Genomic DNA, 27,156 nt, shown 5'->3' on the forward strand with positions numbered 1-27,156 from the left:
CATTCTCAGAAACTTCTGTGTGATGAGTGCATTCAACTCACAGACTTGAACGTTCCTTTTGATAGAACAGTTTTGAAACACTCCTTTTGTAGAATCTGCAAGTGTTTATTTCGAGCGCTTGGAGGCCTATGCTGGAAAAGGAAATGTCTTCAAATAACAACTACACAGAAGCATTCTCAGAAACTTCTTTGTGATGAGTGCATTCAACTCACAGACTTGAACCTTCCTTTTGAAAGAGCAGTTTTGAAACACTCTTTTTGTAGAATCTGCAAGTGGATATTTGGAGCGCTTTGAGGCCTATGCTGGGAAATGAAATATCTTCTCCTAAAAACTAGACAGAAGCATTCTCAGAAACTTCTGTGTGATGAGTGCATTCAACTCACAGACTTGAACATTGCTTTTGATAGAGCAGTTTGGAAACACTCCTTTTGTAAAATCTGCAAGTGTTTATTTGGAGCGCTTTGAGGCCTATCCTGGAAAAGGAAATATCTTCACATAATAACTAGACAGAAGCATTCTCAGAAACTTCTTTGTGATGAGTGCATTCTACTCACAGAGTTGAACCTTCTTTGTGATAGAAGAGTTTTCAAACTCTCTTTTTGTAGAATCTGCAAGTGCACATTTGGAACTGTTGGAGGCCAACGCTGGAAAAGGAAACATCCTCACATAGAAACTAGACAGAAGCATTCTCAGAAACTTGCTTGTGACGAGTGCATTCAACTCACAGACTTGAACCTTTCTTTTGAAAGAGTAGTTTTGGAACACTCTTTTTGTAGAATCTGCCAGTGTATATTTGGAGCGCTGTGAGGCCTATGCTGGGAAATGAAATATCTTCACCTAAAAACTACTCGGAAGCATTCTCCGAAACTTCTGTGTGATGAGTGCATTCAACTCACAGACTTGAACGTTCCTTTTGATAGAACAGTTTTGAAACACTCCTTTTGTAGAATCTGCAAGTGTTTATTTGGAGTGCTTGGAGGCCTATGCTGGAAAAGGAAATGTCTTCAAATAACAACTACACAGAAGCATTCTCAGAAACTTCTTGGTGATGAGTGCATTCAACTCACAGACTTGAACCTTCCTTTTGAAAGAGCAGTTTTGAAACACTCTTTTTGTAGAATCTGCAAGTGGATATTTGGAGCGCTTTGAGGCCTATGCTGGGAAATGAAATAACTTCTCCTAAAAACTAGACAGAAGCATTCTCAGAAACTTCTGTGGGATGAGTGCATTCAACTCACAGACTTGAACACTGCTTTTGATAGAGCAGTTTGGAAACACTCCTTTTGTAAAATCTGCAAGTGTTTATTTGGAGCGCTTTGAGGCCTATCCTGGAAAAGGAAATATCTTCACATAATAACTGGACAGAAGCATTCTCAGAAACTTCTTTGTGATGAGTGCATTCTACTCACAGAGTTGAACCTTCTTTGTGATAGAAGAGTTTTCAAACTCTCTTTTTGTAGAATCTGCAAGTGCACATTTGGAACTGTTGGAGGCCAACGCTGGAAAAGGAAACATCCTCACATAGAAACTAGACAGAAGCATTCTCAGAAACTTGCTTGTGACGAGTGCATTCAACTCACAGACTTGAACCTTTCTTTTGAAAGAGCAGTTTTGGAACACTCTTTTTGTAGAATCTGCTAGTGTATATTTGGAGCGCTGTGAGGCCTATGCTGGGAAATGAAATATCTTCACCTAAAAACTAGACGGAAGCATTCTCAGAAACTTCTGTGTGATGAGTGCATTCAACTCACAGACTTGAACGTTCCTTTTGATAGAGCAGTTTTGAAACACTCCTTTTGTAGAATGTTCAAGTGTTTATTTGGAGCGCTTGGAGGCCTCTGCTGGAAAAGGAAATGTCTTCAAATAACAACTACACAGAAGCATTCTCAGAAACTTCTTTGTGATGAGTGCATTCAACTCACAAACTTGAACCTTCCTTTTGAAAGAGCAGTTTTGAAACACTCTTTTTGTAGAATCTGCAAGTGGATATTTGGAGCGCTTTGAGGCCTATGCTGGGAAATGAAATATCTTCTCCTAAAAACTAGACAGAAGCATTCTCAGAAACTTCTGTGTGATGAGTGCATTCAACTCACAGACTTGAACACTGCTTTTGATAGAGCAGTTTGGAAACACTCCTTTTGTGAAATCTGCAAGTGTTTATTTGGAGCGCTTTGAGGCCTATCCTGGAAAAGGAAATATCTTCACATAATAACTAGACAGAAGCATTCTCAGAAACTTCTTTGTGATGAGTGCATTCTACTCACAGAGTTGAACCTTCTTTGTGATAGAAGAGTTTTCAAACTCTCTTTTTGTAGAATCTGCAAGTGCACATTTGGAACTGTTGGAGGCCAACGCTGGAAAAGGAAACATCCTCACATAGAAACTAGACAGAAGCATTCTCAGAAACTTGCTGGTGACGAGTGCATTCAACTCACAGACTTGAACCTTTCTTTAGAAAGAGCAGTTTTGGAACACTCTTTTTGTAGAATCTGCTAGTGTATATTTGGAGCGCTGTGAGGCCTATGCTGGGAAATGAAATATCTTCACCTAAAAACTAGACGGAAGCATTCTCCGAAACTTCTGTGTGATGAGTGCATTCAACTCACAGACTTGAACGTTCCTTTTGATAGAACAGTTTTGAAACACTCCTTTTGTAGAATGTTCAAGTGTTTATTTGGAGCGCTTGGAGGCCTATGCTGGAAAAGGAACTGTCTTCAAATAACAACTCCACAGAAGCATTCACAGAAACTTCTTTGTGATGAGTGCATTCAACTCACAGACTTGAACGTTCCTTTTGATAGAACAGTTTTGAAACACTCCTTTTGTAGAATCTGCAAGTGTTTATTTCGAGCGCTTGGAGGCCTATGCTGGAAAAGGAATTGTCTTCAAATAACAACTACACAGAAGCATTCTCAGAAACTTCTTTGTGATGAGTGCATTCAACTCACAGACTTGAACCTTCCTTTTGAAAGAGCAGTTTTGAAACACTCTTTTTGTAGAATCTGCAAGTGGATATTTGGAGCGCTTTGAGGCCTATGCTGGGAAATGAAATATCTTCTCCTAAAAACTAGACAGAAGCATTCTCAGAAACTTCTGTGTGATGAGTGCATTCAACTCACAGACTTGAACATTGCTTTTGATAGAGCAGTTTGGAAACACTCCTTTTGTAAAATCTGCAAGTGTTTATTTGGAGCGCTTTGAGGCCTATCCTGGAAAAGGAAGTATCTTCACATAATAACTAGACAGAAGCATTCTCAGAAACTTCTTTGTGATGAGTGCATTCTACTCACAGAGCTGAACCTTCTTTGTGATAGAAGAGTTTTCAAACTCTCTTTTTGTAGAATCTGCAAGTGCACATTTGGAACTGTTGGAGGCCAACGCTGGAAAAGGAAACATCCTCACATAGAAACTAGACAGAAGCATTCTCAGAAACTTGCTTGTGACGAGTGCATTCAACTCACAGACTTGAACCTTTCTTTTGAAAGAGCAGTTTTGGAACACTCTTTTTGTAGAATCTGCTAGTGTATATTTGGAGCGCTGTGAGGCCTATGCTGGGAAATGAAATATCTTCACCTAAGAACTAGACGGAAGCATTCTCAGAAACTTCTGTGTGATGAGTGCATTCAACTCACAGACTTGAACGTTCCTTTTGATAGAACAGTTTTGAAACACCCCTTTTGTAGAATCTGCAAGTGTTTATTTGGAGCGCTTGGAGGCCTATGCTGGAAAAGGAAACGTCTTCAAATAACAACTACACAGAAGCATTCTCAGAAACTTCTTTGTGATGAGTGCATTCAACTCACAGACTTGAACGTTCCTTTTCATAGAACAGTTTTGAAACACTCCTTTTGTAGAATCTGCAAGTGTTTATTTCGAGCGCTTGGAGGCCTATGCTGGAAAAGGAAATGTCTTCAAATAACAACTACACAGAAGCATTCTCAGAAACTTCTTTGTGATGAGTGCATTCAACTCACAGACTTGAACCTTCCTTTTGAAAGAGCAGTTTTGAAACACTCTTTTTGTAGAATCTGCAAGTGGATATTTGGAGCGTTTTGAGGCCTATGCTGGGAAATGAAATATCTTCTCCTAAAAAGTAGACAGAAGCATTCTCAGAAACTTCTGTGTGATGAGTGCATTGAACTCACAGAATTGAACACTGCTTTTGATAGAGCAGTTTGGAAACACTCCTTTTGTAAAATCTGCAAGTGTTTATTTGGAGCGCTTTGAGGCCTATCCTGGAAAAGGAAATATCTTCACATAATAACTAGACAGAAGCATTCTCAGAAACTTCTTTGTGATGAGTGCATTCTACTCACAGAGTTGAACCTTCTTTGTGATAGAAGAGTTTTCAAACTCTCTTTTTGTAGAATCTGCAAGTGCACATTTGGAACTGTTGGAGGCCAACGCTGGAAAAGGAAACATCCTCACATAGAAACTAGACAGAAGCATTCTCAGAAACTTGCTTGTGACGAGTGCATTCAACTCACAGACTTGAACCTTTCTTTTGAAAGAGCAGTTCTGGAACACTCTTTTTGTAGAACCTGCTAGTGTATATTTGGAGCGCTGTGAGGCCTATGCTGGGAAATGAAATATCTTCACCTAAAAACTAGACGGAAGCATTCTCCGAAACTTCTGTGTGATGAGTGCATTCAACTCACAGACTTGAACCTTCCTTTTGATAGAACAGTTTTGAAACACTCCTTTTGTAGAATCTGCAAGTGTTTATTTGGAGCGCTTGGAGGCCTCTGCTGGAAAAGGAAATGTCTTCAAATAACAACTACACAGAAGCATTCTCAGAAACTTCTTTGTGATGAGTGCATTCAACTCACAGACTTGAACCTTCCTTTTGAAAGAGCAGTTTTGAAACACTCTTTTTGTAGAATCTGCAAGTGGATATTTGGAGCGCTCTGAGGCCTATGCTGGGAAATGAAATATCTTCTCCTAAAAACTAGACAGAAGCATTCTCAGAAACTTCTGTGTGATGAGTGCATTCAACTCACAGACTTGAACATTGCTTTTGATAGAACAGTTAGGAAACACTCCTTTTGTAAAATCTGCAAGTGTTTATTTGGAGCGCTTTGAGGCCTATCCTGGAAAAGGAAATATCTTCACATAATAACTAGACAGAAGCATTCTCAGAAACTTCTTTGTGATGAGTGCATTGTACTCACAGAGCTGAACCTTCTTTGTGATAGAAGAGTTTTCAAACTCTCTTTTTGTAGAATCTGCAAGTGCACATTTGGAACTGTTGGAGGCCAACGCTGGAAAAGGAAACATCCTCACATAGAAACTAGACAGAAGCATTCCCAGAAACTTGCTGGTGACGAGTGCATTCAACTCACAGACTTGAACCTTTCTTTTGAAAGAGCAGTTTTGGAACACTCTTTTTGTAGAATCTTCTAGTGTATATTTGGAGCGCTGTGAGGCCTATGCTGGGAAATGAAATATCTTCACCTAAAAACTAGACGGAAGCATTCTCCGAAACTTCTGTGTGATGAGTGCATTCAACTCACAGACTTGAACGTTCCTTTTGATAGAACAGTTTTGAAACACTCCTTTTGTAGAATCTGCAAGTGTTTATTTGGAGCGCTTGGAGGCCTATGCTGGAAAAGGAAATGTCTTCAAATAACAACTACACAGAAGCATTCTCAGAAACTTCTTTGTGATGAGTGCATTCAACTCACAGACTTGAACCTTCCTTTTGAAAGAGCAGTTTTGAAACACTCTTTTTGTAGAATCTGCAAGTGGATATTTGGAGCGCTTTGAGGCCTATGCTGGGAAATGAAATATCTTCTCCTAAAAACTAGACAGAAGCATTCTCAGAAACTTCTGTGTGATGAGTGCATTCAACTCACAGACTTGAACATTGCTTTTGATAGAGCAGTTTGGAAACACTCCTTTTGTAAAATCTGCAAGTGTTTATTTGGAGCGCTTTGAGGCCTATCCTGGAAAAGGAAATATCTTCACATAATAACTAGACAGAAGCATTCTCAGAAACTTCTTTGTGATGAGTGCATTCTACTCACAGAGTTGAACCTTCTTTGTGATAGAAGAGTTTTCAAACTCTCTTTTTGTAGAATCTGCAAGTGCACATTTGGAACTGTTGGAGGCCAACGCTGGAAAAGGAAACATCCTCACATAGAAACTAGACAGAAGCATTCTCAGAAACTTGCTTGTGACGAGTGCATTCAACTCACAGACTTGAACCTTTCTTTTGAAAGAGTAGTTTTGGAACACTCTTTTTGTAGAATCTGCCAGTGTATATTTGGAGCGCTGTGAGGCCTATGCTGGGAAATGAAATATCTTCACCTAAAAACTAGTCGGAAGCATTCTCCGAAACTACTGTGTGATGAGTGCATTCAACTCACAGACCTGAACGTTCCTTTTGATAGAACAGTTTTGAAACACTCCTTTTGTAGAATCTGCAAGTGTTTATTTGGAGTGCTTGGAGGCCTATGCTGGAAAAGGAAATGTCTTCAAATAACAACTACACAGAAGCATTCTCAGAAACTTCTTGGTGATGAGTGTATTGAACTCACAGACTTGAACCTTCCTTTTGAAAGAGCAGTTTTGAAACACTCTTTTTGTAGAATCTGCAAGTGGATATTTGGAGCGCTTTGAGGCCTATGCTGGGAAATGAAATAACTTCTCCTAAAAACTAGACAGAAGCATTCTCAGAAACTTCTGTGTGATGAGTGCATTCAACTCACAGAATTGAACACTGCTTTTGATAGAGCAGTTTGGAAACACTCCTTTTGTAAAATCTGCAAGTGTTTATTTGGAGCGCTTTGAGGCCTATCCTGGAAAAGGAAATATCTTCACATAATAACTAGACAGAAGCATTCTCAGAAACTTCTTTGTGATGAGTGCATTCTACTCACAGAGTTGAACCTTCTTTGTGATAGAAGAGTTTTCAAACTCTCTTTTTGTAGAATCTGCAAGTGCACATTTGGAACTGTTGGAGGCCAACGCTGGAAAAGGAAACATCCTCACATAGAAACTAGACAGAAGCATTCTCAGAAACTTGCTTGTGACGAGTGCATTCAACTCACAGACTTGAACCTTTCTTTTGAAAGAGCAGTTCTGGAACACTCTTTTTGTAGAACCTGCTAGTGTATATTTGGAGCGCTGTGAGGCCTATGCTGGGAAATGAAATATCTTCACCTAAAAACTAGACGGAAGCATTCTCCGAAACTTCTGTGTGATGAGTGCATTCAACTCACAGACTTGAACCTTCCTTTTGATAGAACAGTTTTGAAACACTCCTTTTGTAGAATCTGCAAGTGTTTATTTGGAGCGCTTGGAGGCCTCTGCTGGAAAAGGAAATGTCTTCAAATAACAACTACACAGAAGCATTCTCAGAAACTTCTTTGTGATGAGTGCATTCAACTCACAGACTTGAACCTTCCTTTTGAAAGAGCAGTTTTGAAACACTCTTTTTGTAGAATCTGCAAGTGGATATTTGGAGCGCTCTGAGGCCTATGCTGGGAAATGAAATATCTTCTCCTAAAAACTAGACAGAAGCATTCTCAGAAACTTCTGTGTGATGAGTGCATTCAACTCACAGACTTGAACATTGCTTTTGATAGAACAGTTAGGAAACACTCCTTTTGTAAAATCTGCAAGTGTTTATTTGGAGCGCTTTGAGGCCTATCCTGGAAAAGGAAATATCTTCACATAATAACTAGACAGAAGCATTCTCAGAAACTTCTTTGTGATGAGTGCATTCTACTCACAGAGCTGAACCTTCTTTGTGATAGAAGAGTTTTCAAACTCTCTTTTTGTAGAATCTGCAAGTGCACATTTGGAACTGTTGGAGGCCAACGCTGGAAAAGGAAACATCCTCACATAGAAACTAGACAGAAGCATTCCCAGAAACTTGCTGGTGACGAGTGCATTAAACTCACAGACTTGAACCTTTCTTTTGAAAGAGCAGTTTTGGAACACTCTTTTTGTAGAATCTGCTAGTGTATATTTGGAGCGCTGTGAGGCCTATGCTGGGAAATGAAATATCTTCACCTAAAAACTAGACGGAAGCATTCTCCGAAACTTCTGTGTGATGAGTGCATTCAACTCACAGACTTGAACGTTCCTTTTGATAGAACAGTTTTGAAACACTCCTTTTGTAGAATCTGCAAGTGTTTATTTGGAGCGCTTGGAGGCCTATGCTGGAAAAGGAAATGTCTTCAAATAACAACTACACAGAAGCATTTTCAGAAACTTCTTTGTGATGAGTGCATTCAATTCACAGACTTGAACCTTCCTTTTGAAAGAGCAGTTTTGAAACACTCTTTTTGTAGAATCTGCAAGTGGATATTTGGAGCGCTTTGAGGCCTATGCTGGGAAATGAAATATCTTCTCCTAAAAACTAGACAGAAGCATTCTCAGAAACTTCTGTGTGATGAGTGCATTCAACTCACAGACTTGAACATTGCTTTTGATAGAGCAGTTTGGAAACACTCCTTTTGTAAAATCTGCAAGTGTTTATTTGGAGCGCTTTGAGGCCTATCCTGGAAAAGGAAATATCTTCACATAATAACTAGACAGAAGCATTCTCAGAAACTTCTTTGTGATGAGTGCATTCTACTCACAGAGTTGAACCTTCTTTGTGATAGAAGAGTTTTCAAACTCTCTTTTTGTAGAATCTGCAAGTGCACATTTGGAACAGTTGGAGGCCAACGCTGGAAAAGGAAACATCCTCACATAGAAACTAGACAGAAGCATTCTCAGAAACTTGCTTGTGACGAGTGCATTCAACTCACAGACTTGAACCTTTCTTTTGAAAGAGTAGTTTTGGAACACTCTTTTTGTAGAATCTGCCAGTGTATATTTGGAGCGCTGTGAGGCCTATGCTGGGAAATGAAGTATCTTCACCTAAAAACTAGTCGGAAGCATTCTCAGAAACTTCTGTGTGATGAGTGCATTCAACTCACAGACCTGAACGTTCCTTTTGATAGAACAGTTTTGAAACACTCCTTTTGTAGAATCTGCAAGTGTTTATTTGGAGTGCTTGGAGGCCTATGCTGGAAAAGGAAATGTCTTCAAATAACAACTACACAGAAGCATTCTCAGAAACTTCTTGGTGATGAGTGTATTGAACTCACAGACTTGAACCTTCCTTTTGAAAGAGCAGTTTTGAAACACTCTTTTTGTAGAATCTGCAAGTGGATATTTGGAGCGCTTTGAGGCCTATGCTGGGAAATGAAATAACTTCTCCTAAAAACTAGACAGAAGCATTCTCAGAAACTTCTGTGTGATGAGTGCATTCAACTCACAGACTTGAACACTGCTTTTGATAGAGCAGTTTGGAAACACTCCTTTTGTAAAATCTGCAAGTGTTTATTTGGAGCGCTTTGAGGCCTATCCTGGAAAAGGAAATATCTTCACATAATAACTGGACAGAAGCATTCTCAGAAACTTCTTTGTGATGAGTGCATTCTACTCACAGAGTTGAACCTTCTTTGTGATAGAAGAGTTTTCAAACTCTCTTTTTGTAGAATCTGCAAGTGCACATTTGGAACTGTTGGAGGCCAACGCTGGAAAAGGAAACATCCGCACATAGAAACTAGACAGAAGCATTCTCAGAAACTTGCTTGTGACGAGTGCATTCAACTCACAGACTTGAACCTTTCTTTTGAAAGAGCAGTTCTGGAACACTCTTTTTGTAGAATCTGCTAGTGTATATTTGGAGCGCTGTGAGGCCTATGCTGGGAAAGGAAATATCTTCACCTAAAAACTAGACGGAAGCATTCTCCGAAACTTCTGTGTGATGAGTGCATTCAACTCACTGACTTGAACGTTCCTTTTGATAGAGCAGTTTTGAAACACTCCTTTTTGTAGAATCTGCAAGTGTTTATTTCGAGCGCTTGGAGGCCTCTGCTGGAAAAGGAAATGTCTTCAAATAACAACTACACAGAAGCATTCTCAGAAACTTCTTTGTGATGAGTGCATTCAACTCACAGACTTGAACCTTCCTTTTGAAAGAGCAGTTTTGAAACACTCTTTTTGTAGAATCTGCAAGTGGATATTTGGAGCGCTTTGAGGCCTATGCTGGGAAATGAAATATCTTCTCCTAAAAACTAGACAGAAGCATTCTCAGAAACTTCTGTGTGATGAGTGCATTCAACTCACAGACTTGAACACTGCTTTTGATAGAGCAGTTTGGAAACACTCCTTTTGTAAAATCTGCAAGTGTTTATTTGGAGCACTTTGAGGCCTATCCTGGAAAAGGAACTATCTTCACATAATAACTAGACAGAAGCATTCTCAGAAACTTCTTTGTGATGAGTGCATTCTACTCACAGAGTTGAACCTTCTTTGTGATAGAAGAGTTTTCAAACTCTCTTTTTGTAGAATCTGCAAGTGCACATTTTGAACTGTTGGAGGCCAACGCTGGAAAAGGAAACATCCTCACATAGAAACTAGACAGAAGCATTCTCAGAAACTTGCTGGTGACGAGTGCATTCAACTCACAGACTTGAACCTTTCTTTTGAAAGAGCAGTTTTGGAACACTCTTTTTGTAGAATCTGCTAGTGTATATTTGGAGCGCTGTGAGGCCTATGCTGGGAAATGAAATATCTTCACCTAAAAACTAGACGGAAGCATTCTCCGAAACTTCTGTGTGATGAGTGCATTCAACTCACAGACTTGAACGTTCCTTTTGATAGAACAGTTTTGAAACACTCCTTTTGTAGAATCTGCAAGTGTTTATTTGGAGCGCTTGGAGGCCTATGCTGGAAAAGGAAATGTCTTCAAATAACAACTCCACAGAAGCATTCTCAGAAACTTCTTTGTGATGAGTGCATTCAACTCACAGACTTGAACGTTCCTTTTGATAGAACAGTTTTGAAACACTCCTTTTGTAGAATCTGCAAGTGTTTATTTGGAGCGCTTGGAGGCCTATGCTGGAAAAGGAAATGTCTTCAAATAACAACTACACAGAAGCATTCTCAGAAACTTCTTTGTGATGAGTGCATTCAACTCACAGACTTGAACCTTCCTTTAGAAAGAGCAGTTTTGAAACACTCCTTTTGTAGAATCTGCAAGTGGATATTTGGAGCACTTTGAGGCCTATGCTGGGAAATGAAATATCTTCTCCTAAAAACTAGACAGAAGCATTCTCAGAAACTTCTGTGTGATGAGTGCATTCAACTCACAGACTTGAACATTGCTTTTGATAGAGCAGTTTGGAAACACTCCTTTTGTAAAATCTGCAAGTGTTTATTTGGAGCGCTTTGAGGCCTATCCTGGAAAAGGAAATATCTTCACATAATAACTAGACAGAAGCATTCTCAGAAACTTCTTTGTGATGAGTGCATTCTACTCACAGAGCTGAACCTTCTTTGTGATAGAAGAGTTTTCAAACTCTCTTTTTGTAGAATCTGCAAGTGCACATTTGGAACTGTTGGAGGCCAACGCTGGAAAAGGAAACATCCTCACATAGAAACTAGACAGAAGCATTCTCAGAAACTTGCTTGTGACGAGTGCATTCAACTCACAGACTTGAACCTTTCTTTTGAAAGAGTAGTTTTGGAACACTCTTTTTGTAGAATCTGCTAGTGTATATTTGGAGCGCTGTGAGGCCTATGCTGGGAAATGAAATATCTTCACCTAAAAACTAGTCGGAAGCATTCTCCGAAACTTCTGTGTGAAGAGTGCATTCAACTCACAGACTTGAACGTTCCTTTTGATAGAACAGTTTTCAAACACTCCTTTTGTAGAATCTGCAAGTGTTTATTTGGAGCGCTTGGAGGCCTATGCTGGAAAAGGAAATGTCTTCAAATAACAACTACACAGAAACATTCTCAGAAACTTCTTTGTGATGAGTGCATTCAACTCACAGACTTGAACGTTCCTTTTCATAGAACAGTTTTGAAACACTCCTTTTGTAGAATCTGCAAGTGTTTATTTCGAGCGCTTGGAGGCCTATGCTGGAAAAGGAAATGTCTTCAAATAACAACTACACAGAAGCATTCTCAGAAACTTCTTTGTGATGAGTGCATTCAACTCACAGACTTGAACCTTCCTTTTGAAAGAGCAGTTTTGAAACACTCTTTTTGTAGAATCTGCAAGTGGATATTTGGAGCGTTTTGAGGCCTATGTTGGGAAATGAAATATCTTCTCCTAAAAACTAGACAGAAGCATTCTCAGAAACTTCTGTGTGATGAGTGCATTCAACTCACAGACTTGAACACTGCTTTTGATAGAGCAGTTTGGAAACACTCCTTTTGTAAAATCTGCAAGTGTTTATTTGGAGCGCTTTGAGGCCTATCCTGGAAAAGGAAATATCTTCACATAATAACTAGACAGAAGCATTCTCAGAAACTTCTTTGTGATGAGTGCATTCTACTCACAGAGTTGAACCTTCTTTGTGATAGAAGAGTTTTCAAACTCTCTTTTTGTAGAATCTGCAAGTGCACATTTGGAACTGTTGGAGGCCAACGCTGGAAAAGGAAACATCCTCACATAGAAACTAGACAGAAGCATTCTCAGAAACTTGCTGGTGACGAGTGCATTCAACTCACAGACTTGAACCTTTCTTTTGAAAGAGCAGTTTTGGAACACTCTTTTTGTAGAATCTGCTAGTGTATATTTGGAGCGCTGTGAGGCCTATGCTGGGAAATGAAATATCTTCACCTAAAAACTAGACGGAAGCATTCTCCGAAACTTCTGTGTGATGAGTGTATTCAACTCACAGACTTCAACGTTCCTTTTGATAGAACAGTTTTGAAACACTCCTTTTGTAGAATCTGCAAGTGTTTATTTGGAGCGCTTGAAGGCCTATGCTGGAAAAGGAAATGTCTTCAAATAACAACTACACAGAAGCATTCTCAGAAACTTCTTTGTGATGAGTGCATTCAACTCACAGACTTGAACCTTCCTTTTGAAAGAGCAGTTTTGAAACACTCTTTTTGTAGAATCTGCAAGTGGATATTTGGAGCGCTTTGAGGCCTATGCTGGGAAATGAAATATCTTCTCCTAAAAACTAGACAGAAGCATTCTCAGAAACTTCTGTGAGATGAGTGCATTCAACTCACAGACTTGAACATTGCTTTTGATAGAGCAGTTTGGAAACACTCCTTTTGTAAAATCTGCAAGTGTTTATTTGGAGCGCTTTGAGGCCTATCCTGGAAAAGGAAATATCTTCACATAATAACTAGACAGAAGCATTCTCAGAAACTTCTTTGTGATGAGTGCATTCTACTCACAGAGCTGAACCTTCTTTGTGATAGAAGAGTTTTCAAACTCTCTTTTTGTAGAATCTGCAAGTGCACATTTGGAACTGTTGGAGGCCAACGCTGGAAAAGGAAACATCCTCACATAGAAACTAGACAGAAGCATTCTCAGAAACTTGCTGGTGACGAGTGCATTCAACTCACAGACTTGAACCTTTCTTTTGAAAGAGCAGTTTTGGAACACTCTTTTTGTAGAATCTGCTAGTGTATATTTGGAGCGCTGTGAGGCCTATGCTGGGAAATGAAATATCTTCACCTAAAAACTAGACGGAAGCATTCTCAGAAACTTCTGTGTGATGAGTGCATTCAACTCACAGACTTGAACGTTCCTTTTGATAGAACAGTTTTGAAACACTCCTTTTGTAGAATCTGCAAGTGTTTATTTCGAGCGCTTGGAGGCCTATGCTGGAAAAGAAAATGTCTTCAAATAACAACTACACAGAAGCATTCTCAGAAACTTCTTTGTGATGAGTGCATTCAACTCACAGACTTGAACCTTCCTTTTGAAAGAGCAGTTTTGAAACACTCTTTTTGTAGAATCTGCAAGTGGATATTTGCAGCGCTTTGAGGCCTATGCTGGGAAATGAAATATCTTCTCGTAAAAACTAGACAGAAGCATTCTCAGAAACTTCTGTGTGATGAGTGCATTCAACTCACAGACTTGAACATTGCTTTTGATAGAGCAGTTTGGAAACACTCCTTTTGTAAAATCTGCAAGTGTTTATTTGGAGCGCTTTGAGGCCTATCCTGGAAAAGGAAATATCTTCACATAATAACTAGACAGAAGCATTCTCAGAAACTTCTTTGTGATGAGTGCATTCTACTCACAGAGTTGAACCTTCTTTGTGATAGAAGAGTTTTCAAACTCTCTTTTTGTAGAATCTGCAAGTGCACATTTGGAACTGTTGGAGGCCAACGCTGGAAAAGGAAACATCCTCACACAGAAACTAGACAGAAGCATTCTCAGAAACTTGCTTGTGACGAGTGCATTCAACTCACAGACTTGAACCTTTCTTTTGAAAGAGTAGTTTTGGAACACTCTTTTTGTAGAATCTGCCAGTGTATATTTGGAGCGCTGTGAGGCCTATGCTGGGAAATGAAATATCTTCACCTAAAAACTAGTCGGAAGCATTCTCCGAAACTTCTGTGTGATGAGTGCATTCAACTCACAGACTTGAACGTTCCTTTTGATAGAACAGTTTTGAAACACTCCTTTTGTAGAATCTGCAAGTGTTTATTTGGAGTGCTTGGAGGCCTATGCTGGAAAAGGAAATGTCTTCAAATAACAACTACACAGAAGCATTCTCAGAAACTTCTTTGTGATGAGTGCATTCAACTCACAGACTTGAACCTTCCTTTTGAAAGAGCAGTTTTGAAACACTCTTTTTGTAGAATCTGCAAGTGGATATTTGGAGCGCTTTGAGGCCTATGCTGGGAAATGAAATATCTTCTCCTAAAAACTAGACAGAAGCATTCTCAGAAACTTCTGTGTGATGAGTGCATTCAACTCACAGACTTGAACACTGCTTTTGATAGAGCAGTTTGGAAACACTCCTTTTGTAAAATCTGCAAGTGTTTATTTGGAGCGCTTTGAGGCCTATCCTGGAAAAGGAAATATCTTCACATAATAACTAGACAGAAGCATTCTCAGAAACTTCTTTGTGATGAGTGCATTCTACTCACAGAGCTGAACCTTCTTTGTGATAGAAGAGTTTTCAAACTCTCTTTTTGTAGAATCTGCAAGTGCACATTTGGAACTGTTGGAGGCCAACGCTGGAAAAGGAAACATCCTCACATAGAAATTAGACAGAAGCATTCTCAGAAACTTGCTTGTGACGAGTGCATTCAACTCACAGACTTGAACCTTTCTTTTGAAAGAGCAGTTTTGGAACACTCTTTTTGTAGAATCTGCTAGTGTATATTTGGAGCGCTGTGAGGCCTATGCTGGGAAATGAAATATCTTCACCTAAAAACTAGACGGAAGCATTCTCAGAAACTTCTGTGTGATGAGTGCATTCAACTCACAGACTTGAACGTTCCTTTTGATAGAACAGTTTTGAAACACTCCTTTTGTAGAATCTGCAAGTGTTTATTTGGAGCGCTTGGAGGCCTATGCTGGAAAAGGAAATGTCTTCAAATAACAACTACACAGAAGCATTCTCAGAAACTTCTTTGTGATGAGTGCATTCAACTCACAGACTTGAACCTTCCTTTAGAAAGAGCAGTTTTGAAACACTCTTTTTGTAGAATCTGCAAGTGGATATTTGGAGCACTTTGAGGCCTATGCTGGGAAATGAAATATCTTCTCCTAAAAACTAGACAGAAGCATTCTCAGAAACTTCTGTGTGATGAGTGCATTCAACTCACAGACTTGAACATTGCTTTTGATAGAGCAGTTTGGAAACACTCCTTTTGTAAAATCTGCAAGTGTTTATTTGGAGCGCTTTGAGGCCTATCCTGGAAAAGGAAATATCTTCACATAATAACTAGACAGAAGCATTCTCAGAAACTTCTCTGTGATGAGTGCATTCTACTCACAGAGCTGAACCTTCTTTGTGATAGAAGAGTTTTCAAACTCTCTTTTTGTAGAATCTGCAAGTGCACATTTGGAACTGTTGGAGGCCAACGCTGGAAAAGGAAACATCCTCACATAGAAACTAGACAGAAGCATTCTCAGAAACTTGCTTGTGACGAGTGCATTCAACTCACAGACTTGAACCTTTCTTTTGAAAGAGTAGTTTTGGAACACTCTTTTTGTAGAATCTGCTAGTGTATATTTGGAGCGCTGTGAGGCCTATGCTGGGAAATGAAATATCTTCACCTAAAAACTAGTCGGAAGCATTCTCCGAAACTTCTGTGTGATGAGTGCATTCAACTCACAGACTTGAACGTTCCTTTTGATAGAACAGTTTTCAAACACTCCTTTTGTAGAATCTGCAAGTGTTTATTTGGAGCGCTTGGAGGCCTATGCTGGAAAAGGAAATGTCTTCAAATAACAACTACACAGAAACATTCTCAGAAACTTCTTTGTGATGAGTGCATTCAACTCACAGACTTGAACGTTCCTTTTCATAGAACAGTTTTGAAACACTCCTTTTGTAGAATCTGCAAGTGTTTATTTCGAGCGCTTGGAGGCCTATGCTGGAAAAGGAAATGTCTTCAAATAACAACTACACAGAAGCATTCTCAGAAACTTCTTTGTGATGAGTGCATTCAACTCACAGACTTGAACCTTCCTTTTGAAAGAGCAGTTTTGAAACACTCTTTTTGTAGAATCTGCAAGTGGATATTTGGAGCGTTTTGAGGCCTATGCTGGGAAATGAAATATCTTCTCCTAAAAACTAGACAGAAGCATTCTCAGAAACTTCTGTGTGATGAGTGCATTCAACTCACAGACTTGAACACTGCTTTTGATAGAGCAGTTTGGAAACACTCCTTTTGTAAAATCTGCAAGTGTTTATTTGGAGCGCTTTGAGGCCTATCCTGGAAAAGGAAATATCTTCACATAATAACTAGACAGAAGCATTCTCAGAAACTTCTTTGTGATGAGTGCATTCTACTCACAGAGTTGAACCTTCTTTGTGATAGAAGAGTTTTCAAACTCTCTTTTTGTAGAATCTGCAAGTGCACATTTGGAACTGTTGGAGGCCAACGCTGGAAAAGGAAACATCCTCACATAGAAACTAGACAGAAGCATTCTCAGAAACTTGCTTGTGACGAGTGCATTCAACTCACAGACTTGAACCTTTCTTTTGAAAGAGCAGTTCTGGAACACACTTTTTGTAGAATCTGCTAGTGTATATTTGGAGCGCTGTGAGGCCTATGCTGGGAAATGAAATATCTTCACCTAAAAACTAGTCGGAAGCATTCTCCGAAACTTCTGTGTGATGAGTGCATTCAACTCACAGACTTGAACCTTCCTTTTGATAGAACAGTTTTGAAACACTCCTTTTGTAGAATCTGCAAGTGTTTATTTGGAGCGCTTGGAGGCCTATGCTGGAAAAGGAAATGTCTTCAAATAACAACTACACAGAAGCATTCTCAGAAACTTCTTGGTGATGAGTGCATTCAGCTCACAGACTTGAACCTTCCTTTTGAAAGAGCAGTTTTGAAACACTCTTTTTGTAGAATCTGCAAGTGGATATTTGGAGCGCTTTGAGGCCTATGCTGGGAAATGAAATAACTTCTCCTAAAAATTAGACAGAAGCATTCTCAGAAACTTCTGTGTGATGAGTGCATTCAACTCACAGACTTGAACACTGCTTTTGATAGAGCAGTTTGGAAACACTCCTTTTGTAAAATCTGCAAGTGTTTATTTGGAGCGCTTTGAGGCCTATCCTGGAAAAGGAAATATCTTCACATAATAACTAGACAGAAGCATTCTCAGAAACTTCTTTGTGATGAGTGCATTCTACTCACAGAGTTGAACCTTCTTTGTGATAGAAGAGTTTTCAAACTCTCTTTTTGTAGAATCTGCAAGTGCACATTTGGAACTGTTGGAGGCCAACGCTGGAAAAGGAAACATCCTCACATAGAAACTAGACAGAAGCATTCTCAGAAACTTGCTGGTGACGAGTGCATTCAACTCACAGACTTGAACCTTTCTTTTGAAAGAGCAGTTTTGGAACACTCTTTTTGTAGAATCTGCTAGTGTATATTTGGAGCGCTGTGAGGCCTATGCTGGGAAATGAAATATCTTCACCTAAAAACTAGACGGAAGCATTCTCCGAAACTTCTGTGTGATGAGTGTATTCAACTCACAGACTTCAACGTTCCTTTTGATAGAACAGTTTTGAAACACTCCTTTTGTAGAATCTGCAAGTGTTTATTTGGAGCGCTTGAAGGCCTATGCTGGAAAAGGAAATGTCTTCAAATAACAACTACACAGAAGCATTCTCAGAAACTTCTTTGTGATGAGTGCATTCAACTCACAGACTTGAAACTTCCTTTTGAAAGAGCAGTTTTGAAACACTCTTTTTGTAGAATCTGCAAGTGGATATTTGGAGTGCTTTGAGGCCTATGCTGGGAAATGAAATATCTTCTCCTAAAAACTAGACAGAAGCATTCTCAGAAACTTCTGTGAGATGAGTGCATTCAACTCACAGACTTGAACATTGCTTTTGATAGAGCAGTTTGGAAACACTCCTTTTGTAAAATCTGCAAGTGTTTATTTGGAGCGCTTTGAGGCCTATCCTGGAAAAGGAAATATCTTCACATAATAACTAGACAGAAGCATTCTCAGAAACTTCTTTGTGATGAGTGCATTCTACTCACAGAGCTGAACCTTCTTTGTGATAGAAGAGTTTTCAAACTCTCTTTTTGTAGAATCTGCAAGTGCACATTTGGAACTGTTGGAGGCCAGCGCTGGAAAAGGAAACATCCTCACATAGAAACTAGACAGAAGCATTCTCAGAAACTTGCTGGTGACGAGTGCATTCAACTCACAGACTTGAACCTTTCTTTTGAAAGAGCAGTTTTGGAACACTCTTTTTGTAGAATCTGCTAGTGTATATTTGGAGCGCTGTGAGGCCTATGCTGGGAAATGAAATATCTTCACCTAAAAACTAGACGGAAGCATTCTCAGAAACTTCTGTGTGATGAGTGCATTCAACTCACAGACTTGAACGTTCCTTTTGATAGAACAGTTTTGAAACACTCCTTTTGTAGAATCTGCAAGTGTTTATTTCGAGCGCTTGGAGGCCTATGCTGGAAAAGAAAATGTCTTCAAATAACAACTACACAGAAGCATTCTCAGAAACTTCTTTGTGATGAGTGCATTCAACTCACAGACTTGAACCTTCCTTTTGAAAGAGCAGTTTTGAAACACTCTTTTTGTAGAATCTGCAAGTGGATATTTGGAGCGCTTTGAGGCCTATGCTGGGAAATGAAATATCTTCTCCTAAAAACTAGACAGAAGCATTCTCAGAAACTTCTGTGTGATGAGTGCATTCAACTCACAGACTTGAACATTGCTTTTGATAGAGCAGTTTGGAAACACTCCTTTTGTAAAATCTGCAAGTGTTTATTTGGAGCGCTTTGAGGCCTATCCTGGAAAAGGAAATATCTTCACATAATAACTAGACAGAAGCATTCTCAGAAACTTCTTTGTGATGAGTGCATTCTACTCACAGAGTTGAACCTTCTTTGTGATAGAAGAGTTTTCAAACTCTCTTTTTGTAGAATCTGCAAGTGCACATTTGGAACTGTTGGAGGCCAACGCTGGAAAAGGAAACATCCTCACACAGAAACTAGACAGAAGCATTCTCAGAAACTTGCTTGTGACGAGTGCATTCAACTCACAGACTTGAACCTTTCTTTTGAAAGAGTAGTTTTGGAACACTCTTTTTGTAGAATCTGCCAGTGTATATTTGGAGCGCTGTGAGGCCTATGCTGGGAAATGAAATATCTTCACCTAAAAACTAGTCGGAAGCATTCTCCGAAACTTCTGTGTGATGAGTGCATTCAACTCACAGACTTGAACGTTCCTTTTGATAGAACAGTTTTGAAACACTCCTTTTGTAGAATCTGCAAGTGTTTATTTGGAGTGCTTGGAGGCCTATGCTGGAAAAGGAAATGTCTTCAAATAACAACTACACAGAAGCATTCTCAGAAACTTCTTTGTGATGAGTGCATTCAACTCACAGACTTGAACCTTCCTTTTGAAAGAGCAGTTTTGAAACACTCTTTTTGTAGAATCTGCAAGTGGATATTTGGAGCGCTTTGAGGCCTATGCTGGGAAATGAAATAACTTCTCCTAAAAACTAGACAGAAGCATTCTCAGAAACTTCTGTGGGATGAGTGCATTCAACTCACAGACTTGAACACTGCTTTTGATAGAGCAGTTTGGAAACACTCCTTTTGTAAAATCTGCAAGTGTTTATTTGGAGCGCTTTGAGGCTTATCCTGGAAAAGGAAATATCTTCACATAATAACTGGACAGAAGCATTCTCAGAAACTTCTTTGTGATGAGTGCATTCTACTCACAGAGTTGAACCTTCTTTGTGATAGAAGAGTTTTCAAACTCTCTTTTTGTAGAATCTGCAAGTGCACATTTGGAACTGTTGGAGGCCAACGCTGGAAAAGGAAACATCCTCACATAGAAACTAGACAGAAGCATTCTCAGAAACTTGCTTGTGACGAGTGCATTCAACTCACAGACTTGAACCTTTCTTTTGAAAGAGCAGTTTTGGAACACTCTTTTTGTAGAATCTGCTAGTGTATATTTGGAGCGCTGTGAGGCCTATGCTGGGAAATGAAATATCTTCACCTAAAAACTAGACGGAAGCATTCTCAGAAACTTCTGTGTGATGAGTGCATTCAACTCACAGACTTGAACCTTCCTTTTGATAGAACAGTTTTGAAACACTCCTTTTGTAGAATGTTCAAGTGTTTATTTGGAGCGCTTGGAGGCCTCTGCTGGAAAAGGAAATGTCTTCAAATAACAACTACACAGAAGCATTCTCAGAAACTTCTTTGTGATGAGTGCATTCAACTCACAGACTTGAACCTTCCTTTTGAAAGAGCAGTTTTGAAACACTCTTTTTGTAGAATCTGCAAGTGGATATTTGGAGCGCTTTGAGGCCTATGCTGGGAAATGAAATATCTTCTCCTAAAAACTAGACAGAAGCATTCTCAGAAACTTCTGTGTGATGAGTGCATTCAACTCACAGACTTGAACACTGCTTTTGATAGAGCAGTTTGGAAACACTCCTTTTGTAAAATCTGCAAGTGTTTATTTGGAGCGCTTTGAGGCCTATCCTGGAAAAGGAAATATCTTCACATAATAACTAGACAGAAGCATTCTCAGAAACCTCTTTGTGATGAGTGCATTCTAATCACAGAGCTGAACCTTCTTTGTGATAGAAGAGTTTTCAAACTCTCTTCTTGTAGAATCTGCAAGTGCACATTTGGAACTGTTGGAGGCCAACGCTGGAAAAGGAAACATCCTCACATAGAAACTAGACAGAAGCATTCTCAGAAACTTGCTTGTGACGAGTGCATTCAACTCACAGACTTGAACCTTTCTTTTGAAAGAGTAGTTTTGGAACACTCTTTTTGTAGAATCTGCTAGTGTATATTTGGAGCGCTGTGAGGCCTATGCTGGGAAATGAAATATCTTCACCTAAAAACTAGTCGGAAGCATTCTCCGAAACTTCTGTGTGATGAGTGCATTCAACTCACAGACTTGAACGTTCCTTTTGATAGAACAGTTTTGAAACACTCCTTTTGTAGAATCTGCAAGTGTTTATTTGGAGCGCTTGGAGGCCTATGCTGGAAAAGGAAATGTCTTCAAATAACAACTACACAGAAGCATTCTCAGAAACTTCTTGGTGATGAGTGCATTCAACTCACGGACTTGAACCTTCCTTTTGAAAGAGCAGTTTTGAAACACTCTTTTTGTAGAATCTGCAAGTGGATATTTGGAGCGCTTTGAGGCCTATGCTGGGAAATGAAATAACTTCTCCTAAAAATTAGACAGAAGCATTCTCAGAAACTTCTGTGTGATGAGTGCATTCAACTCACAGACTTGAACACTGCTTTTGATAGAGCAGTTTGGAAACACTCCTTTTGTAAAATCTGCAAGTGTTTATTTGGAGCGCTTTGAGGCCTATCCTGGAAAAGGAAATATCTTCACATAATAACTAGACAGAAGCATTCTCAGAAACTTCTTTGTGATGAGTGCATTCTACTCACAGAGTTGAACCTTCTTTGTGATAGAAGAGTTTTCAAACTCTCTTTTTGTAGAATCTGCAAGTGCACATTTGGAACTGTTGGAGGCCAACGCTGGAAAAGGAAACATCCTCACATAGAAACTAGACAGAAGCATTCTCAGAAACTTGCTGGTGACGAGTGCATTCAACTCACAGACTGGAACCTTTCTTTTGAAAGAGCAGTTTTGGAACACTCTTTTTGTAGAATCTGCTAGTGTATATTTGGAGCGCTGTGAGGCCTATGCTGGGAAATGAAATATCTTCACCTAAAAACTAGACGGAAGCATTCTCCGAAACTTCTGTGTGATGAGTGCATTCAACTCAGAGACTTGAACGTTCCTTTTGATAGAACAGTTTTGAAACACTCCTTTTGTAGAATCTGCAAGTGTTTATTTGGAGCGCTTGGAGGCCTATGCTGGAAAAGGAAATGTCTTCAAATAACAACTACACAGAAGCATTCTCAGAAACTTCTTTGTGATGAGTGCATTCAACTCACAGACTTGAACCTTCCTTTTGAAAGAGCAGTTTTGAAACACTCTTTTTGTAGAATCTGCAAGTGGATATTTGGAGCGCTTTGAGGCCTATGCTGGGAAATGAAATATCTTCTCCTAAAAACTAGACAGAAGCATTCTCAGAAACTTCTGTGTGATGAGTGCATTCAACTCACAGACTTGAACATTGCTTTTGATAGAGCAGTTTGGAAACACTCCTTTTGTAAAATCTGCAAGTGTTTATTTGGAGCGCTTCGAGGCCTATCCTGGAAAAGGAAATATCTTCACATAATAACTAGACAGAAGCATTCTCAGAAACTTCTTTGTGATGAGTGCATTCTACTCACAGAGCTAAACCTTCTTTGTGATAGAAGAGTTTTCAAACTCTCTTTTTGTAGAATCTGCAAGTGCACATTTGGAACTGTTGGAGGCCAACGCTGGAAAAGGAAACATCCTCACATAGAAACTAGACAGAAGCATTCTCAGAAACTTGCTTGTGACGAGTGCATTCAACTCACAGACTTGAACCTTTCTTTTGAAAGAGTAGTTTTGGAACACTCTTTTTGTAGAATCTGCTAGTGTATATTTGGAGCGCTGTGAGGCCTATGCTGGGAAATGAAATATCTTCACCTAAAAACTAGTCGGAAGCATTCTCCGAAACTTCTGTGTGATGAGTGCATTCAACTCACAGACTTGAACGTTCCTTTTGATAGAACAGTTTTGAAACACTCCTTTTGTAGAATCTGCAAGTGTTTATTTGGAGCGCTTGGAGGCCTATGCTGGAAAAGGAAATGTCTTCAAATAACAACTACACAGAAGCATTCTCAGAAACTTCTTTGTGATGAGTGCATTCAACTCACAGACTTGAACGTTCCTTTTCATAGAACAGTTTTGAAACACTCCTTTTGTAGAATCTGCAAGTGTTTATTTCGAGCGCTTGGAGGCCTATGCTGGAAAAGGAAATGTCTTCAAATAACAACTACACAGAAGCATTCTCAGAAACTTCTTTGTGATGAGTGCATTCAACTCACAGACTTGAACCTTCCTTTTGAAAGAGCAGTTTTGAAACACTCTTTTTGTAGAATCTGCAAGTGGATATTTGGAGCGTTTTGAGGCCTATGCTGGGAAATGAAATATCTTCTCCTAAAAACTAGACAGAAGCATTCTCAGAAACTTCTGTGTGATGAGTGCATTCAACTCACAGACTTGAACACTGCTTTTGATAGAGCAGTTTGGAAACACTCCTTTTGTAAAATCTGCAAGTGTTTATTTGGAGCGCTTTGAGGCCTATCCTGGAAAAGGAAATATCTTCACATAATAACTAGACAGAAGCATTCTCAGAAACTTCTTTGTGATGAGTGCATTCTACTCACAGAGTTGAACCTTCTTTGTGATAGAAGAGTTTTCAAACTCTCTTTTTGTAGAATCTGCAAGTGCACATTTGGAACTGTTGGAGGCCAACGCTGGAAAAGGAAACATCCTCACATAGAAACTAGACAGAAGCATTCTCAGAAACTTGCTTGTGACGAGTGCATTCAACTCACAGACTTGAACCTTTCTTTTGAAAGAGCAGTTCTGGAACACACTTTTTGTAGAATCTGCTAGTGTATATTTGGAGCGCTGTGAGGCCTATGCTGGGAAATGAAATATCTTCACCTAAAAACTAGACGGAAGCATTCTCCGAAACTTCTGTGTGATGAGTGCATTCAACTCACAGACTTGAACCTTCCTTTTGATAGAACAGTTTTGAAACACTCCTTTTGTAGAATCTGCAAGTGTTTATTTGGAGCGCTTGGAGGCCTATGCTGGAAAAGGAAATGTCTTCAAATAACAACTACACAGAAGCATTCTCAGAAACTTCTTGGTGATGAGTGCATTCAACTCACAGACTTGAACCTTCCTTTTGAAAGAGCAGTTTTGAAACACTCTTTTTGTAGAATCTGCAAGTGGATATTTGGAGCGCTTTGAGGCCTATGCTGGGAAATGAAATAACTTCTCCTAAAAATTAGACAGAAGCATTCTCAGAAACTTCTGTGTGATGAGTGCATTCAACTCACAGAGTTGAACACTGCTTTTGATAGAGCAGTTTGGAAACACTCCTTTTGTAATATCTGCAAGTGTTTATTTGGAGCGCTTTGAGGCCTATCCTGGAAAAGGAAATATCTTCACATAATAACTAGACAGAAGCATTCTCAGAAACTTCTTTGTGATGAGTGCATTCTACTCACAGAGTTGAACCTTCTTTGTGATAGAAGAGTTTTCAAACTCTCTTTTTGTAGAATCTGCAAGTGCACATTTGGAACTGTTGGAGGCCAACGCTGGAAAAGGAAACATCCTCACATAGAAACTAGACAGAAGCATTCTCAGAAACTTGCTGGTGACGAGTGCATTCAACTCACAGACTTGAACCTTTCTTTTGAAAGAGCAGTTTTGGAACACTCTTTTTGTAGAATCTGCTAGTGTATATTTGGAGCGCTGTGAGGCCTATGCTGGGAAATGAAATATCTTCACCTAAAAACTAGACGGAAGCATTCTCCGAAACTTCTGTGTGATGAGTGTATTCAACTCACAGACTTCAACGTTCCTTTTGATAGAACAGTTTTGAAACACTCCTTTTGTAGAATCTGCAAGTGTTTATTTGGAGCGCTTGAAGGCCTATGCTGGAAAAGGAAATGTCTTCAAATAACAACTACACAGAAGCATTCTCAGAAACTTCTTTGTGATGAGTGCATTCAACTCACAGACTTGAACCTTCCTTTTGAAAGAGCAGTTTTGAAACACTCTTTTTGTAGAATCTGCAAGTGGATATTTGGAGCGCTTTGAGGCCTATGCTGGGAAATGAAATATCTTCTCCTAAAAACTAGACAGAAGCATTCTCAGAAACTTCTGTGTGATGAGTGCATTCAACTCACAGACTTGAACATTGCTTTTGATAGAGCAGTTTGGAAACACTCCTTTTGTAAAATCTGCAAGTGTTTATTTGGAGCGCTTTGAGGCCTATCCTGGAAAAGGAAATATCTTCACATAATAACTAGACAGAAGCATTCTCAGAAACTTCTTTGTGATGAGTGCATTCTACTCACAGAGCTGAACCTTCTTTGTGATAGAAGAGTTTTCAAACTCTCTTTTTGTAGAATCTGCAAGTGCACATTTGGAACTGTTGGAGGCCAGCGCTGGAAAAGGAAACATCCTCACATAGAAACTAGACAGAAGCATTCTCAGAAACTTGCTGGTGACGAGTGCATTCAACTCACAGACTTGAACCTTTCTTTTGAAAGAGCAGTTTTGGAACACTCTTTTTGTAGAATCTGCTAGTGTATATTTGGAGCGCTGTGAGGCCTATGCTGGGAAATGAAATATCTTCACCTAAAAACTAGACGGAAGCATTCTCCGAAACTTCTGTGTGATGAGTGCATTCAACTCACAGACTTGAACCTTCCTTTTGATAGAACAGTTTTGAAACACTCCTTTTGTAGAATCTGCAAGTGTTTATTTGGAGCGCTTGGAGGCCTCTGCTGGAAAAGGAAATGTCTTCAAATAACAACTACACAGAAGCATTCTCAGAAACTTCTTTGTGATGAGTGCATTCAACTCACAGACTTGAACCTTCCTTTTGAAAGAGCAGTTTTGAAACACTCTTTTTGTAGAATCTGCAAGTGGATATTTGGAGCGCTCTGAGGCCTATGCTGGGAAATGAAATATCTTCTCCTAAAAACTAGACAGAAGCATTCTCAGAAACTTCTGTGTGATGAGTGCATTCAACTCACAGACTTGAACATTGCTTTTGATAGAACAGTTAGGAAACACTCCTTTTGTAAAATCTGCAAGTGTTTATTTGGAGCGCTTTGAGGCCTATCCTGGAAAAGGAAATATCTTCACATAATAACTAGACAGAAGCATTCTCAGAAACTTCTTTGTGATGAGTGCATTCTACTCACAGAGCTGAACCTTCTTTGTGATAGAAGAGTTTTCAAACTCTCTTTTTGTAGAATCTGCAAGTGCACATTTGGAACTGTTGGAGGCCAACGCTGGAAAAGGAAACATCCTCACATAGAAACTAGACAGAAGCATTCTCAGAAACTTGCTTGTGACGAGTGCATTCAACTCACAGACTTGAACCTTTCTTTTGAAAGAGTAGTTTTGGAACACTCTTTTTGTAGAATCTGCTAGTGTATATTTGGAGCGCTGTGAGGCCTATGCTGGGAAATGAAATATCTTCACCTAAAAACTAGTCGGAAGCATTCTCCGAAACTTCTGTGTGATGAGTGCATTCAACTCACAGACTTGAACGTTCCTTTTGATAGAACAGTTTTGAAACACTCCTTTTGTAGAATCTGCAAGTGTTTATTTGGAGCGCTTGGAGGCCTATGCTGGAAAAGGAAATGTCTTCAAATAACAACTACACAGAAGCATTCTCAGAAACTTCTTTGTGATGAGTGCATTCAACTCACAGACTTGAACGTTCCTTTTCATAGAACAGTTTTGAAACACTCCTTTTGTAGAATCTGCAAGTGTTTATTTCGAGCGCTTGGAGGCCTATGCTGGAAAAGGAAATGTCTTCAAATAACAACTACACAGAAGCATTCTCAGAAACTTCTTTGTGATGAGTGCATTCAACTCACAGACTTGAACCTTCCTTTTGAAAGAGCAGTTTTGAAACACTCTTTTTGTAGAATCTGCAAGTGGATATTTGGAGCGTTTTGAGGCCTATGCTGGGA

The sequence above is a fragment of the Pongo abelii genome, chromosome 19 (assembly GCF_028885655.2).
Source record: "Pongo abelii isolate AG06213 chromosome 19, NHGRI_mPonAbe1-v2.0_pri, whole genome shotgun sequence".
NCBI classification, from domain to species: Eukaryota; Metazoa; Chordata; class Mammalia; order Primates; family Hominidae; genus Pongo; species Pongo abelii.